The 16,598-nt window shown below is 48.3% G+C and overlaps 2 long non-coding RNA genes across 5 annotated transcripts; one reads left to right on the forward strand and one right to left on the reverse strand.

The window, feature by feature from the left end:
• The first annotated feature begins 614 nt into the window (after positions 1-614).
• On the forward strand, positions 615-7,271 carry LOC308231640. Of its 2 annotated transcripts, XR_013958722.1 has the most exons (5): positions 615-771; positions 1,074-1,214; positions 2,195-2,298; positions 2,964-3,026; positions 7,159-7,271. It is a non-coding gene; the product is annotated as an uncharacterized lncRNA (long non-coding RNA). The 2 variants fall into 2 exon arrangements; XR_013958721.1 differs by having other exon boundaries at positions 615-1,214.
• LOC308231638 lies at positions 7,148-13,248 on the reverse strand. Of its 3 annotated transcripts, none has more exons than XR_013958718.1 (3): positions 12,611-13,248; positions 11,525-11,680; positions 7,148-7,282 (listed from the first exon to the last, which is right to left on the reverse strand). It is a non-coding gene; the product is annotated as an uncharacterized lncRNA (long non-coding RNA). The 3 variants fall into 3 exon arrangements; XR_013958719.1 differs by having other exon boundaries at positions 11,877-13,248; XR_013958720.1 differs by having other exon boundaries at positions 11,788-13,248.
• Positions 13,249-16,598: the final 3,350 nt, after the last annotated feature.

Here is a 16,598-nt window from a genome sequence, read left to right on the forward strand (position 1 = left end):
TGGGCTGGCTCTGCCGCCTCCAGGTTGTGGTGGCTCTGGTGAGCTTAGAGGTGCACGGAGGGGTCTGTGGGGTTGTTACACACCATGGGGGCATTCATCAGCACTTTGTCTCGTGTTTGGGACTATTCCTGAGTGGGTTTAAAGCGGCGGAGAGGGTGTCAGCTCCAGCCCGTGTTTGTCTCCATGTTTGTTTGTCTGCTGCTGGAAGCAGTTAGATCGGGGGGAGTGTGTGCCTATCTAAAAAGACACATCCCATCCCTGGCAGTGTTCAAGGCCAGGCTGGACAGGGCTGAGCGCAACCTGGTCTAGTGGAAGGTGTCCCTGCCTGGGTTTCAGTAGTTTGTGGAATGATCTGAACTGAACTGTCTTGCCTCAGAGCTGGGTCAAATTGGAAATGTTTCTCTTTATTGCCAAACCTCTTCCATGTTGTACACTGCACCACAGAGAGCGGTGCCAGTGAAGTCCTGGCTGTCAAAGCCCTTTGAGAATAAACTGGTGAATTAATTGACCTCTTCTGTAAAACAAGGGTCAGATCTAAGTGTCAGCTATGGCTGTGATTGCAGAAGAAGATTTATTTTGTGGCTGTGGTTCCATGATTTTAGTTGGTGGCAGGGCATGGCTGGAGCCACGCATGAAGTCAGAGCAGACTCTCCCCACACAGGGCAGGTTTTATCTTTTCTTCAACATGGACTTCGTTAGCACCGTGCTCGCTCCCTCCTAAGCTGACACCACTGATACTGCATGCAGCAACAAAGATGGTACTCCTGCAAAGTAAGTTGTTTTACATGTTTGGTGACAAATTGATCCTGCAAACTACTGTTTGAAGGCAGAATCTTGAATCCTTGAATACGTAGCTCTACTTCTATTTGAATACCTTAAGCTAAATGATCCTCGCTGTGACACATTCTTCTGAAGTAGGGTATTATCTCTATTTCCCAAGTCCATGTACAAGATTTGGGTGGTGGTGGGGTAGATGTGCAAATACATGTTCCTATATTATCAATCCTGTAACTGTGGGATCTTCCAGAGGTTCGTCTGCCCTGCAATGCATGTTTAACACTTGAATTTCTCAGACTTTTCTCGGCCCTGGCCAGGAGTTAGGGACTATACTGCAATGATTCTAGCACCTGAAAGGAGGATGTGAGGTGGGAGTCCATCTGCTGTCCCAAGTACCAAACGACAGGACAAGAGGAAACGACCTCAGGCTGCACCAGGTGAGGTTTAGTGAATATTAGGAACAATTTCTTCCCCAAGAGGGTTGTCAAGCACTGGAACAGGCTGCCCAGGGCAGTGGTGGAGTCACCATCCCTGGAGGTGTTTAGAAAAGGTGCAGATGTGGCACTTTGGGACACGGTTTAGTGGTGGATTTGGCAGCGTAGGGTAAATGGTTGGAGTTAATAATCTTAAAGGTCTTTTGCAGCCTAAATGATTCCACAGTTCTAGTCAGAGCATCTACAAGATGATGCTTTGGCCACCTTACATTGTCCGTCCCTTCATTTCCATGTACACATGGTGGGCAGCATCCCTACCCCGAGGGCTGGCACTCTGCTCTCCTGTGCTGAGTCCACTCTCTGCCGCAGCCACATTTGTCTGCTGCCCTGACCCTTGGTGAACCTCCCCAGCATGGCTCTGCTGTTGAAGCAGCTGGCTATTCATAGCTGTGTGTTTGAAACAGCTCTGGGGCTTGAATCGTGAACTACACTTTGCGTATGTCCATCGATGAGCTTGCTGGGGTGCTGTTTTGCAGTATCGCTGCTCACTTTCAGCAGGATGAGCCTGAGGGTTTTTTAGCATCTGTTTTTTTTGTGTGCTCCAACTTGACTGTGTGCTAACCTGGGACAACTCTTTGCTTCAGGTTGCTGTGTGTTGAAACCTGGCTGAATTCATCAGGGTGAGGGGCAGATGTGACTGTGCTTGCTTGAAGAACTTGTTGCTATCAGTTTTCTTACACTGAAAGGTGGCCCCTAGCACGACTGACCCTTACATAGCTCATGCTGCTTAGATGCCGCTTCAAAAGTCCTGCTGCTTTTATATGTTCCTACAAAGATAGCTGTGCTATGGGGTCAGTTTGATGTCAGCAACAGCAGTTAATTTGAGCAACAGAGTCTTTTCATATATGTGTGTGTGTATATATGTATGTATGTATATTTGTGTATATCTATCTATATTTCATGACACTTTCCTTTCTTTGCAGAGATAGACAGTGTGGGACAAAGTCACATCTAGGTGGCACAAACCCTTTGGGAAGAAGCAAAGAAAATGGAGGAATTCAAGGAAAAGCAAAAAATGCATCAGAAGGTCAGCAGGGTGTTGATCCATCACCATCCTTGATGATGGATCCTGGCTCCTGGCTGGTGTCTCCCAGCATGCCCCAGCCCCTTGCATGCTCCCAGTGCCTGCCACTTCTGGGAAGTCCTGAGCTCCTTATTATATGTTGCAACCCTGCTGCTGAACCTCTGACTTCCTTCTTCTGACCACCACATCTTCTCCTTTGGGTGTCTTTTGGGGCCGGCTATCGCAGGGGCTCAGCTCCAGAGACACCAGCCTCAACCAGGAATGGTTTTAAAGCATATATACCTATCTCTCATATAATAGTGTTGCATGATGTCCATAGGGTTTGCTAAAATTGCCAAGCCTTTTAACCTCTTCTGGCTCGAGATTCCTTTGTCTGGAAGATGAGGGAAAACTGCTGGAAGTTTGGACCTAGCAGAAGGGTGTGGGCTTCCCAATTTTCCTAGATTCTATGGAGATGATACAGCACTATATATTGGTTCCTTTGCATAGACAGGCGGAGGCTTAGCTAGATGAATAAAAGGTGGGTTTTGTGAAGATGCTTTAGGTGGACATAGGTCCTTAAGGCCATCTGAGTTTGGCCTGTGCCTCTTCCTTTCCTAAGCCACATACTCCATCGTGGAGCTTTGATGGTCACTGATGTGTTGACACTGGCTCTGTTGTCTTCACAGATAGAGCTGATAATGGAGGCGATTCACAAAACCAGGAATCTGCAGTACGACAAGACCATGGAGGTAAAGCAAACATGCTGCTCTTTCTTGCTATATGGTTTAACACTGCTAACACACACGCAGAGTGCTGGCGCAGTCTTAAATATGAGGGTCTTCCTCTGCTTCAACTCCTGCAGACACTACATCAAGAGCTGCAGCAGAGGAAGACCGTCACATTTAAGTCTGCATAGCGTGCTGTGAAAAACTGAAGAGTACACCAGGGACATGGCTGGTAGCAGCCTTGCACGGTTGGATAAGAGTGATTTGGATGTCAAGGACTCGATTGCTATGAGCTTTTCATGCGAGATGAAGAGCAGCTGGTCTTGTGAGGCCAGTTTTCCTCAAGCAGCAGGGCACTGGGGCCCTTGTGTGCTGTCCCCTGCTCTGCGGGCAGCCTGTGGCCACCTCTTCACTTGGAGACTGTGTTTTCCTCCTGTCCTGGGTTCAGCAGCAGCAGTCAGTTTTTCTCCTTTTTAGTAGCTGGTGCAGCGCTGTGGTTTTGACTTTCGGCCTGGGAATACTACTGATAAAGCTGATGTTTTCAGTTGCTGCTCAGAATGTTTACCCTGACCAAGGACTTTGTAAGTTTCATGCTGTGCCAGGGAGGAGGAGAAGCTGGGAGGATGCAGGGACAGGACACCTGACCCGAACTAGCCAAAGAGGTTTTCCATACCACAGCATGTCATGCCCGGGGATGTAACTGGGAGTTCCTCAGAAGGGCATGTCCTCTTCTCTGTCGGGCTCATTTCCGGCAGGTGGTATCGTATTCTCTTCCTTGTTATTTCTCTTATCATTATTATTATTGGTGGTAGCAGTAGTGATTTGTGTTATACCTTAGTTACTGGACTGGTTTTATCTCAACCCGTGGGAGTTACATTCTTTTGATTCTCCTCCCCATCCCTCTGGTTGGGGGGTGAGTAGAAACTGCATGGATGACTTGCCGACTGGCTTAAGCTACCAAGCAGCAGGGCACTGGGGGCCTTGTGTGCTGTCCCCTGCTCTGCAGGCAGCCTGTGGCCACCTCTTCACTTGGAGGCTGTGTTTTCCTCCAGAGCTACCTGCATGAGCTGTATTAGCAACTCATTGCTTGCTAACACGCTCCTGCCCTGTTTGTTGGCTCTCCTAGGCCAAGTGCCTTTATGAGTGCTACTGCAGGCATAAGGATGAGGCGGAACATGCTGTACCCCACAACACAAATGTGGTTACACAGAAGCAGCAGGAGAAGTTATAGAGACGTGGGTGGCTATGGGACAGGAAGGGTGTATGTTCTTGGAGCTGTCCTGCCCCATAACTCTTCTCCCAGCTCTGGCTTTGGGGGTTAGATGTAAGGGCTGGCAATGTTCTCTAGCTGGGCTTCAATATAGTTGGCTCTCCTGTAGCTTTCTTCTCTCTCCCATTTTTGGCAGCTGTTCCTCAAGCTGGCTCAAATGAAATTAACACCAGAGGATGCTGGTGAGTGTGGAAAGGCAGGCTTTGAAGGGTGACGAGAGTGTTTCCTGGGACATGGGGTGTGTGGCCATGGCATGGCTCTTGAGTGAGCAACAGCTCCTGCGTCAGGGCAGGCTCCTCAGAAACTCATGCCCAACATACCAGAGGTGGAGCTCACTTGAGAGCCATGCCATGGCTTCACACCCCATTTCCTGCTTCTCACCATTTCCCTGAAACATGACCCTCCACCTTGCTGCGCAGCTCTGCATTTCCTTGCAGTGCACATCCATAGCTGAGCTCACACGTTACTGCTTCTTTCTCCCCCATGTTCCTGACAATTCAGGTTTCATGTACTGCCTTCTAGCAAAGGATCTTTTTAATCAGTGTTAATCAGATGAGAGTGTGATTTCTCTCACAGGCAGCAGTTACCAGCAGAGCATTACCACAGTAGAAAAGATCCTAGAAGAACGGCAGAAAGAGCACATCAAAGCTTGTGACATAAAAGCTCACAGACACCTTCACATGGCAGTGTGATCCTCTGAATGTCCACTCCTGTCTGCAGGGGTCTAGGATGGCACAGATCTGCCTTCTCTCTGTTACCCTGGCAGTGAAGCAGCAGGACGTGTTGCAGCTAACCCTGTGTGTGTCTTAGGCATGCGTTCTGCATTTAAAGTCCCACCACTTCAAGGTTTCCACTATTCTTATGTTTTTATTTTTCCTTCCACTACCTTTTCAAATTAACAGAATCAAAGTAGTGACCTTTTTGCCCATTAACCTGCTTGTGCGTTTGGTGTGGCCATTATCCTGAACATCCGTGGTCATCCCTGGGTACTCAGTGACTTAAGGCCAGTGTGTCCTACAGCCATGATACCACCTAGCAGACTCTGAGACTCTGAACGACTTTAAATGAGTTTGCAGCAGAAGGTACTGGCACACTGGGGATGCAAACTGGCTGAAGCAGTCTCCATGTGACCCCAGTGTGCCAGCAGCCCTTCACCATGTATCTCACATGGTAGCATGGGAACCCCTCTGAGTGGATGTATCAGTCTAAAGCAGATTGTCTCATAGCAAAATGGTCTAGCGAGGACCAACAAGTGCTAAATAAAAGGAAGAAGTTCTCTACTGTGAAGGTGGTGAGGCGCCGGAATGGGTTGCCCAAGGAAGTTGTGAATGCTCCGTCCCTGGCAGCGTCCAAGGCCAGGTTGAATGCAGTCTCACGTGGCATGGTGTAGTGCGAGGTGTCCCTGCCCATGGCAGGAGGCTTGGAACTAAATGATCTTCAGGTACTTTCCAACCCTAACTATTTCATGATTCTGAGATTCTATGGACAGGAACTGCAGAGATTGAGGTTTTATCCCATGTCTGCTGCAAGCTTGCAAACAGTAAGTGATAACAAGTACATATGTACATGTGGGATGAAAGGCTGTCTTTCAGGCTCATGAAATTGAGCTATACCAGACAGCACCTTTCAAAAGACTTGGGCTTAAAGCTGCTTGGAAAAGGGCAGGAAAGAGAGAGAAGACAAACCAGTCAAGACACTTTGCTTTCATAGATCCCCAATGCTTTTTTATTGCTCCATAGTTGTGGGAGAGAAGTCAGCTGGGACTGCAGGACCATGGGGTACCTAGGGAACATGCAGTGCCTTCAGGAAGCTGGCTTTGTCTCCGCAGAGGTAGTGGTGTGCTGAGTGACCCCTTCCACATCGGTGCTGCAGACCTTCCTGAGCTTAAGGCTCACCTTTGAAATACCTGGGTGTGTAAAGGAATGACTTCTCTGGACGAGGTCTTTTCCAACCTAGTTGGTTCTATGATTCTATGACTCATGGTTACTGTGTTTCTTGCAGAAGACCAACGTCACCTGTTCCTTGCTGTGGACAGAGATCTTTGTAGTGGGATGAGATCAGAATAAAGGAGATTTGCTCTCTTCTGACAGATATTAGGGCTGTTTTGTCTGTGTCGTTTCAGTACTTTGAGACCCAGGAGTGCGAGCGGATCACCTATTTCCGCAATGCCCTCTGGCTTCATGTCAGCCCACCATGACATGCCTTTGTATCAGGTCTCCATAAAGCCCAGGCTGGCCTAACCTCTTGCCTTCCCACCAGCTCTGGGAGTGCAGCTGGGGAGCACAGAGCCAGGGCATTGGGAGTCCCAGAGCCACGCAGATCCTCAGCTCTATCTTTTCTGCTGTGTGGGAAGGCACCTCTACCCACCCCAACCAGCGTGCCAGAATTACTTGCTTTATGTTGCTTCTGGCTCCACAGAAAAACTCTGCTTTTGCTCTTCCCCATCAGATCACGAGCTTTAGCTGTCTAAAGGGAATGGTTTAGGCGAAGTCCGGTTCCCCCTGAAAGATCCTGGGAAGCTGGGCTCTGACCTTGGAGACAAGGTTTCACTAAGGAGAAGTTCTGATCAAAGCCCTGTATGTAGGCATTTCTGGAGGTTAAGGATGTCCAAGCTTGGGATCCAACCATTCTCTGCAGTTTGGGCCTTTCCCTGATTCAACAGCATGGGCTATATGATTCCCTGTGGCACATAGTGATGAAACTTGCTAAAATGCTTTGGTTGTTCGACAAATCATAGAATCATAGAATCAAGACATCTCTTTCAGCCTCATCCACCACTGCCTCCCATCCCTTTAACACATGTGGCCAGTGTTTCTGTCGTGTGTAGAGTCTTGTAATGAGCTCTTCTCAAAAGCAGACCTAAGTTTTTTGTTCTCTCTGTTTCAGGTGAGCCTGATTATGGCATAGTTGACGGCTACATCACTAGATGCTGTTGATCCTGTTTGTAGGTTCTCCAGGCAGAAGACACTGTTGGTCTGGCCACTGTGGTGGTGTTTCCCGTTACTCCCAGCTGTGAGAGAAACAGTGTTGTTTTTGCGTAATTGGGCATGAGGCTTTACAATATTAATACTTTCCAATCTTAGAGCTTTAAGATCAATAGTAAGGCTTTGCAATAAGAAGAGTTTTCTCTTATTAAGGTCTGGGATTAAGTTCCTAAGGCAACGAAAGAAAGGGTTTGAGATATACTTACTTAAAAAGACATGCTCTCATGCTCTGTGGTTAAAGTCAGTGTCATTTCTAGATGAAAGATACACTCTGTGGTTAAAAAGAATACTATCTATGTACAACCTATGAAACTAAACCGGTGCAGGCTGGTGAAACAGTAAGTTGCGGGAAATATTTATACCCAGAGTATTATCTCCAACCATGCTGGGAATCACCTTGTCCTGGGTGGAGTGATGTTTGGTTTACAACTGCCTTTAATGGGTGGATCTCATCCAGTGCTTAGGGAAAATCGCTAGAAAGTAAAATTATGATGTTTAATGGTCACATAGAACCTGACTGTAGGGGTTTAGAGTGTTGTCCCATAGCACTTGCTGTTGCAAGTGCTGGAGGGGAAGTAAGGCAAGTTCATGGCCGGGGGGCAGATGTGACAGGAGGGGATTCAATTGCTAGGTTTAGAATAATGGCTTGGGAGCCAAAGAGCAATGAATGTGGCCAGCCTGTGGACACTAGCATTTCTCCATCGGTGGGAACATGGACTCCACCAAAGAATCCTAAGATAGTAAGTGTAATTGCAGTTAAAGATTTGAAGTAGATGTTTGAAATAGAAACAGGATATAGGAATACAAATGCCTGGGTAGAATGGGTCAAATATACAGTGAAAATAGAATAGTTTTAGATATATTAGCTGAAAAAGGAGGAGTATGCATAATGCTAGGGAATACGTGTTGCACTTTTATTCCAAATAGTGCAGCACCAGAGGGAACCATAACCAGAGCCTTACAAGGCCTCACTACCTTGGCTGAAAATTCGAGAACAGATATTTCATTACAGGATGGTTAGAATCCTGGTTTGGAAAATGGAGAGGAATGGTGGTACCAGTTTTTACTTCTCTAATTGTAGTCGCAGGTGTATTAATAGCTATAAGGTGCTACATAATTCCGTATATAGGAAGACTTGTACAATTTCTTCTTGAAAAAACTTTGTCAAAGGAAATGCTCATGGGACCACCACCACCCTACTCTGATAAAATGCTTTAGAAAAAAAAAAAAAAAAAAGGAAAAAAGATGATTTGGATGACTTATCTTTATACCAAAACCGTGAAATTACGTTATCCAGACTGGAAGTGACATGTGGGGCAATTCTTTAAAGAAAGTACAAAACCCAAAACCAGTATAAATAAGAGAAAGAGGAATTGTGAGAGAAACAGTGTTGTTTTCACATAACTGGGGTTGGGGCTTTGTAGTAATAAGGCTTTCCAATCTTAGAGCTTTACGATCAATATTAAGGCTTTCCAATATTAAGAGTTTTCAATACTGGGGCTGGGGCTAAGATCCTAAGGGAAGAAAACAAAGGGTTTGAGGTCTAGTAAGTCAAAAAGACACACTCTGTGTTTAAAGCCAATATTATCTCTAGACGAAAGATTCACTCCGAGGTTAAAAAGAATACTCTCCATGTACAGCCTATGAAACTAAGCCAGCGCAGGCTGGTTAAACAGTAAGTTGGGGTACCACATGTTTGCCAAAGAGTTACAAAATTGAACCAGAAAAGGATTATGTGGTTAATAATGATGTGGTTAATAAATAAGAGGAAAGGGCGTACAAAGTCGAGTAAGGGGAGGTATAAACAGAGGGGGGACCGTCAGCATATAGATTACAAGCACTGAATAGGTTGTAAACCTTGGAGTACCCAACCTGTGGGGAAACAAGGGAGGGAACTTGTGGACGGGATAGGAAATGTAAATCATAGTTCTGCATTTGCTGTGTGTGTCTACTTTCTAGGACACCTGTTTTTGCAAAAACATTAATAAAGAGCTGTTTCACTGACGAGTCTACCTCGAGCTTAATTTTTTACCTAGAGACCATTTCTCACAGCAGCTGCACAGAGCTGAAGTGCTTCTCCGTTTCAGCAAAGTATTTGAGGACTCAGATAATTATTTGCACATTCAGAAAGTGCCTATTACAAATCTGTGCCTTTGATCAGCTAACTGCTTGGACAGATATCCCATCTTCACACTCGGGGGAAGAAAAGGAATCTAAGTGATGGACCCAGACGCAGAGGCTATCTGTGTCAGAAAAAGTTTTTGATTTGAAGTTCTTCCAATGTGCAGCCATCTGGAAGAGGCTGGAGATAACCAAGAAGTCATATGTCCTGAGAAATGTGCTGCACAAGGCTTTGGGGATGCAGGCTTATGTTTAGGGAACATATATCCCACTCAGATCTCCGGTTAAGCTTTTCCCTGTTTCTAAAGTCCTTCATTAATGGTGATTAAACTTGTAATTTAGGTTTAATTTTGGCCATGTCTTTCAGGGAGCTCACTTAGAGGAGCACCAACAATACACTGCGTGTCTGGCTTAGCTGTAGATGTGCTCCAGATTGAACTGCTGATACTGGAAGCTGATTTGCATCTTGCCTGTTATAGCAGTCCACAGCGCAGCTACTCAAGGAGAGGCTGTGCTGCCACAAACTTGCACCCTGCAGTGTTGCTGAGGATCTGGAGAAGTTGCTCAGCTCTTCAACCACCTGTCCAATGACGGGCTTGCAGATTTTTGGGTTCACGGTATAGCTCGTGCCCGCTAGACTCTGCACACCCTCATTTGATTAACTTCTGGTAAAGAAGTCCCTTGGACTTCTTGTGACTATATACCACTGGAAATAAACATAGTTATTAATGCTGGGTTCGAGCCCTGAAACTCCTTTTCTGACCATATCTCCTCAAAGTTCATGCTTTTTCTGTTACCATGTACATGATCATGGCTTTGATTCAGAAACTCATGTGCTGCAGGGCTGCTGGTTTCTCTCATATCCTCACGTGCAGCATTGCTTAAGAAGCTCCTCAGTGCCTTATGACACAGGGATGGAGGATAAGGAGACCAGCACACAGTTCAGCCATTTAAACCTGGTGCCAGGTGACTAATTTTGGAGCAACAGGAGCTGCTGATGTATGATATTCTTCAAGTTGAATCTGCGTGACTTTAGTGTATGTCTAAGCCAAACAGTTCCTGGAGATTTTACTGTATTTCCTGAAGCCATGAAGATGGCAGTGAACTTAAAGATCTCTCCTGCTGCATTACAACGGACTGTGCAAAGTGCACATGCCAAGGAATTGGCAGTCCATTTTCATTTCTGAAAGACCAAGTCTACAAATATTCCGCTGAAGGACCCTGCTGTAGTCTTAGTTCTCACATACATCTTTTAAGAGTAAGTTTTGAGACTTGCGTGGTGGCTATCTTTCTTCTGAAAGATGTCATACTCACTTTTTTGTCTAGGCTAGGGCTGGTACACCTTCAAAGCACCCTAGGATATTCAGGTTCCCTCTTTTGGGAGGAAGCCTACAAGAGCATATCCTTGCTCAGCCTTTACTTCCTACTTGCTCAATAGCACGACAGCTGTGAGACACCAAGACTTTAGCCTCCCCCTGGGCCCCTAGAGTCAGGCTGAGTTTCCTCACAGGCCTCTCTAGAGGGGTCTGTCCTCCTCCCAGACACCCATAGAAGTGAAGGGACTAAGAAGAGATCCTGATAACCATCTGCAGAGCTCCTGCCTTCCCCCCTACAGACAGAGAGGCCACAGCTGCTTTAATAAGACAGAATAAGAAGAGGGATACAGATAGCATGTAAATCTTACGTCCCTTCAGATGCTGGGCACCCTGCCTTGAGGTAGAGTTAGAGCACTTCCTTCTTGGTCTGATGAGCTAATACATAAAGCATCAAAAGTAAACAGCATTATTCATGAAGAAAGTTCACATGAGAACTTCTTGCTGCATTTCCAGATAGAGGCAGGGCCAGGAAGCTGGTTTAAAGGTCAGCATCAGGCAGGAGCCGCCCATAAAACCCCTGTTACCATGAGATATCCAAGCTCCTCCTGCAGCTACAGGGTTTGTGCAGTGCAGACCAGCCCTGTGCCTGCTCAGGGAATCACCAGCTCCAGAATGTGCAATGGACTCCTGGTCAGCATCATCTCTGCCTTGACCCATGCCTTGACCCATGCACAATTTACCTTTCCCACAGGTGTTATAAATTACAGATGATGTTGACAACAAAGGGTTTTCTCAAGCCAAAAGTACAAGGCCTAAGACAGTGGACGTTACCTGTTCAAGATCATTACGTCCTTGACTTCAATGTCTTCTACAAGGAGAGACTGAGCTTTGCAGGGTCTCATCCATGTGGGGACTGGTTGAAATCACTTCTGCTCCAGTGGGGCTTGGCCTCGGCTCCATCAGTGGCTCCCTGGGGCAGCTGAGCACCTGGGTAGGGATCGGAAGGGTCAGTGATGCCTGGTCCCCCAGGATGAGCCTGGACTCCTGCTGCGGCTAGAAGTGTGTCCGGCACTGCAGGACAGGCTGCTGCGTACCGGTGGCACTTCCAGGTCCTGCTATGGTGCAAGTAGAAAGAAGAGACCTCACACTCCCCATCCTCAGTAGCAGGGGCTTGGTTTCTTACCTCGCATTCCCTCTAGCAGCAGCTTCACCTCTCCAAAGACCCTTATAGAGCCACCTATCCTTGTCGCAGACTCCTATGGAGGAGCCCCCTTCCCCAGCCTCCTATGACCCCGGGGCATTATAAGAGAGCCTGGCCCCTCCACAGGTCCCTATAGGGGAACCGGGCCTTCTCCTAGGCTCCTATAGATGAGCCTTGCCTACCTTCCAGTCCTTTTAGGGGAGCTTGGTCTCCTCCCAGGCTCCTATGGAGCAGCCTGCTCCTCCCTACCCCCCACAGGGCATTATATGACAGCTTGGTCACTCCACAGGTCCGTAGAGGGGAACCTGGCCTCCTCCAATGCTTCCATAGATGGGCCTTGCCTCCCTGGCCAGTCCTCATAGGGGGAGCCTGGCCACTCCCTTATAGAGAGGTTTGGATTCTTCCCCTGTTCCTAGAGATGATCCTGGCCTGCCATCCGGTCCTCAGTAGGGCAACCTAGCTCCCTTCCAGGCTCCTATAGAGGAGCTTGGCCTCCCCACAGTACGTTATAAAGGATTCTGTTCCCCCACTGGCGCTTGTAGGAGGGCCGATCCTCATCTCAAACACTTATGGAGGGGCCTGGCCTCCCCACAGGATCCTAAGGAGTAGTTCTACCTCTCACCATGCCCTTATTAAGGAGGCTAGCTTTCCCCTATCTGAGCCTGTATCTGAGCCTACCCCAAGCCCGCTCCCCTCTGACACGAGACCTGCCTCACCCAGTCCTGGCGGCCATGCCCAGGCTCCCAGTTCTCTGTTCTGCGCAGGGTCCTTCCGTGCTCACGTGGCTGGCGCTCTGCTGACTGGAAGGGCGTGGATGTGGGCAGTGTCAGTCTCTCCCTGCTTCCGCCTGCAGTAGCCGTGGCCGCAGCATGGTGGTGCCGCAGAGCATGGCCATGGCGGAGGCTATGAGGGGGCCTCGCAAGCCGGCGCCAAGAGCAGGCCCAAGGTGCGGGGGGACGGCGGGGATAGGCTCCGGGTGAGATTCCCCCGGTCCTGGTCCTCGTCTGGGCTGGCTCTGCCGCCTCCAGGTTGTGGTGGCTCTGGTGAGCTTAGAGGTGCACGGAGGGGTCTGTGGGGTTGTTACACACCATGGGGGCATTCATCAGCACTTTGTCTCGTGTTTGGGACTATTCCTGAGTGGGTTTAAAGCGGCGGAGAGGGTGTCAGCTCCAGCCCATGTTTGTCTCCGTGTTTGTTTGTCTGCTGCTGGAAGCAGTTTGATCGGGGGGAGTGTGTGCCTATCTAAAAAGACATGTCCCATCCCTGGCAGTGTTCAAGGCCAGGCTGGACAGGGCTGAGCGCAACCTGGTCTAGTGGAAGGTGTCCCTGCCTGGGTTTCAGTAGTTTGCAGAATTATCTGAACTATCTTGCCTCAGAGCTGGGTCATATTTAACACTTGAATTTCCCAGACTTTTCTAGGCTCTGGCCAGGATTTAGGGACTATACTGCAATGATTCTAGCACCTGAAAGGAGGATGTGAGGTGGGGGTCCATCTCCTTTCCCAAGTACCAAATGACAGGAAAAGAGGAAACGACCTCACACTGCACCAGGTGAGGTTTAGCAAATACTAGAAACAATTTATTCCCCTAGAGGGTTGTCAAGCACTGGAACAGGCTGCCCAGGGCAGTGGTGGAGTCACCATCCCTGGAGGTGTTTAGAAAAGGTGCAGATGTGGCACTTTGGGACACGGTTTAGTGGTGGATTTGGCAGCGTAGGGTAAATGGTTGGAGTCAATAATCTTAAAGGTCTTTTGCAGCCTAAATGATTCCACAGTTCTAGTCAGAGCATCTACAAGATGATGCTTTGGCCACCTTACATTGTCCGTCTCTTCATTTCCATGTACACATGGTGGGCAGCATCCCTACCCCGAGGGCTGGCACTCTGCTCTCCTGTGCTGAGTCCACTCTCTGCCGCAGCCACATTTGTCTGCTGCCCTGACCCTTGGTGAACCTCCCCAGCATGGCTCTGCTGTTGAAACAGCTGGCTATTCATAGCTGTGTGTTTGAAACAGCTCTGGGGCTTGAATTGTGAACTACACTTTGCGTATGTCCATCGATGAGCTTGCTGGGGTGCTGTTCTGTGGTACAGCCACTCACTTTCAGCAGGATGAGCTGAGGGTTTTTTAGCATCTGTTTTTTTTGTGTGCTCCAGCTTGACTGTCTGCTAACCTGGGGCAACTCTTTGCTTCAGGTTGCTGTGTGTTGAAACCTGGCTGAATTCATCAGGGTGAGGGGCAGATGTGACTGTGCTTGCTTGAAGAACTTCTTGATGCCAGTTTTCTTACACTGAAAGGTGGCCCCTAGCAGGACTGACCCTTACATAGCTCATGCTGCTTAGATGCCGCTTCAAAAGTCCTGCTGCTTTTACATGTTCCTGCAAAGGTAGGTGTGCTATGGGGTCAATTTCATGTCAGCTACAGCAGTTGATTTGAGAAAAAAAGTCTTTTTATACATGTGTATGTGTATGTGTGCATATATATAAATGTATGTATATTTGTGTATATCTATATATATATATGAAACTTTCTTTTCTTTGCAGAGATAGACAGTGTGGGACAAGGTCAGATCTAGCTTTCACAAACCCTTTGAAAAGAAGCAAAGAAAATGAAGGAATCCAGGGAAAAGCAAAAACTGAATCGGAAGAAGATCAGCGTGTCGATCCGTCACCATCCTTAATGATGGATCCTGGCTCCTGGCTGGTGTCTCCCAGCATGCCCCAGCCCCCTGCATGCTCCCAGTGCCTGCCGCTGCTGGGAAGTCCTGGGCTCCTTCCTATGTGTTGCAACTCTGCTGCTTAACCTCTGACTTCCTTCTTCTGACCACCACATCTTCTTTGGATGTCTTTTGGGGCCGGCTATCACAGGGGCTCAGCTCCAGAGACACCAGCCTCAACCATGAATGGTCTTAAAGCATATTTTATATATGTCTCATATATATAGTGTTGCATGATGTCTATCGGGTTTGCTAAAATTGGCAAGCCTTTTAACTTCTTCTGGCTTGAGATTCCTTTGTCTGAAAGATGAGGGAAAACTGCTGGAAGTTTGGACCTAGCAGAAGGGTGTGGGCTTCCCAATTTTCCTAGATTCTATGGAGATGATACAGCACTATATACTGGTGGATTTCATTTATAGAGTTCCTTTGCATGGACAGGCGGAGGCTTAGCTAGAAGTATAAAAGGTGGGTTTTGTGAAGATGCTTTAGGTGGACATAGGTCCTTAAGGCCATCTGAGTTTGGCCTGTGCCTCTTCCTTTCCTAAGCCACATACTCCATCGTGGAGCTTTGATGGTCACTGATGTGTTGACACTGGCTCTGTTGCCTTCACAGATAGAGCTGATAATGGAGGCGATTCACAAAACCAGGAATCTGCAGTACGACAAGACCATGGAGGTAAAGCAAACATGCTGCTCTTTCTTGCTATATGGTTTAACACTGCTAACACACACGCAGAGTGCTGGCGCAGTCTTAAATATGAGGGTCTTCCTCTGCTGCAACTCCTGCAGACACTACATCAAGAGCTGCAGCAGAGGAAGATCGTCACATTTAAGTCTGCATAGTGTGCTCTGAAAAACTCAAGCAGCAGCGCACTGGGGCCCTTGTGTGCTGTCTCCTGCTCTGCGGGCAGCCTGTGGCCACCTCTTCACTTGGAGGCTGTTTTCCTCCAGAGCTAACTGCATGAGCTGTAATAGCAACTCATTGCTTGCTAACACGCTCCTGCCCTGTTTGTTGGCTCTCCTAGGGCAAGCGCTTTTATGAGCACTGCTGCAGGCATAAGGATGAGGCGGAACAAGCTGTACCCCACAACACAAACATGGTTACACAGAAGCAGCAGGAGAAGGTATAGAGAGGCAGGTGGCCATGGGAGAGGAAGGGTGTATGTTCTTGGAGCTCTCCTGCCTCATAACTCTTCTCCCAGCTCTGGGTTTGGGGGTGAGATGGAACAGCTGGCAATGTTCTCTAGCTGGGCCTCAATATAGTTGGTTCTTCTGTAGCCTTCTTCTCTGAAGACGCTACACACGGAGCCGCTCAGCGATCACGAGGTACAGAGAAGGAGTTGAGAGTTTTGATTTTGCGACCCAGAAGCCCCAGCAGCCCTTGTGAGAGCAGCTGACGTGGCATGGGCGTTACCATGGTGACGGCGGGAGATTTAAAAGCTTTAAAAGCAGTTGAAACTTGGAACTAGCAGTCAGTCTGCGAGATCAGCTGATCGGTGCTGACTCAGACGGAGCCGCTCAGCGATCACGAGGTACAGAGAAGGGGTTGAGAGTTTCGATTTTGCGACCCGGAAGCCCTGGCAGCCCTTGTGAGAGCAGCTGACTTGGCGTGGGTGTTACCACGGTGACGGTGATCACATCCCTGCCCCTCACCTTGAAAAACCTTCAAGAGGGCAGCGACGCAGAGACACCAGGCACTGGGAGGTGAGACCAGCTGGTGAAGCGGGTGAGTACCGCCCACACTGTGCTGCAGCAGTGGGTGTGGTAGTTCATGTATTAGGGTGCAGAGGTTGTCAGTAGTCGCTTGTTAGACCGTCTCAGTTGTTGGCACTGTCCCAGACTGCTGCTGACTATGGTCTCCTCCAGAAGGAGAGCTTGTCACAAAAAGTCTGCTGCAACACAAACAGAATTCCTGTCCCAGACCGTCTCTGTTCAGGTCTCCGGCTGCAGGGAGTGCCAGAACCTGCTGCAGCCGGGGGAGGGAGGCAAGCAT

This window comes from Psittacula echo (genome assembly GCF_963264785.1).
Source record: "Psittacula echo genome assembly, chromosome: Z".
NCBI classification, from domain to species: domain Eukaryota; kingdom Metazoa; phylum Chordata; class Aves; order Psittaciformes; family Psittacidae; genus Psittacula; species Psittacula echo.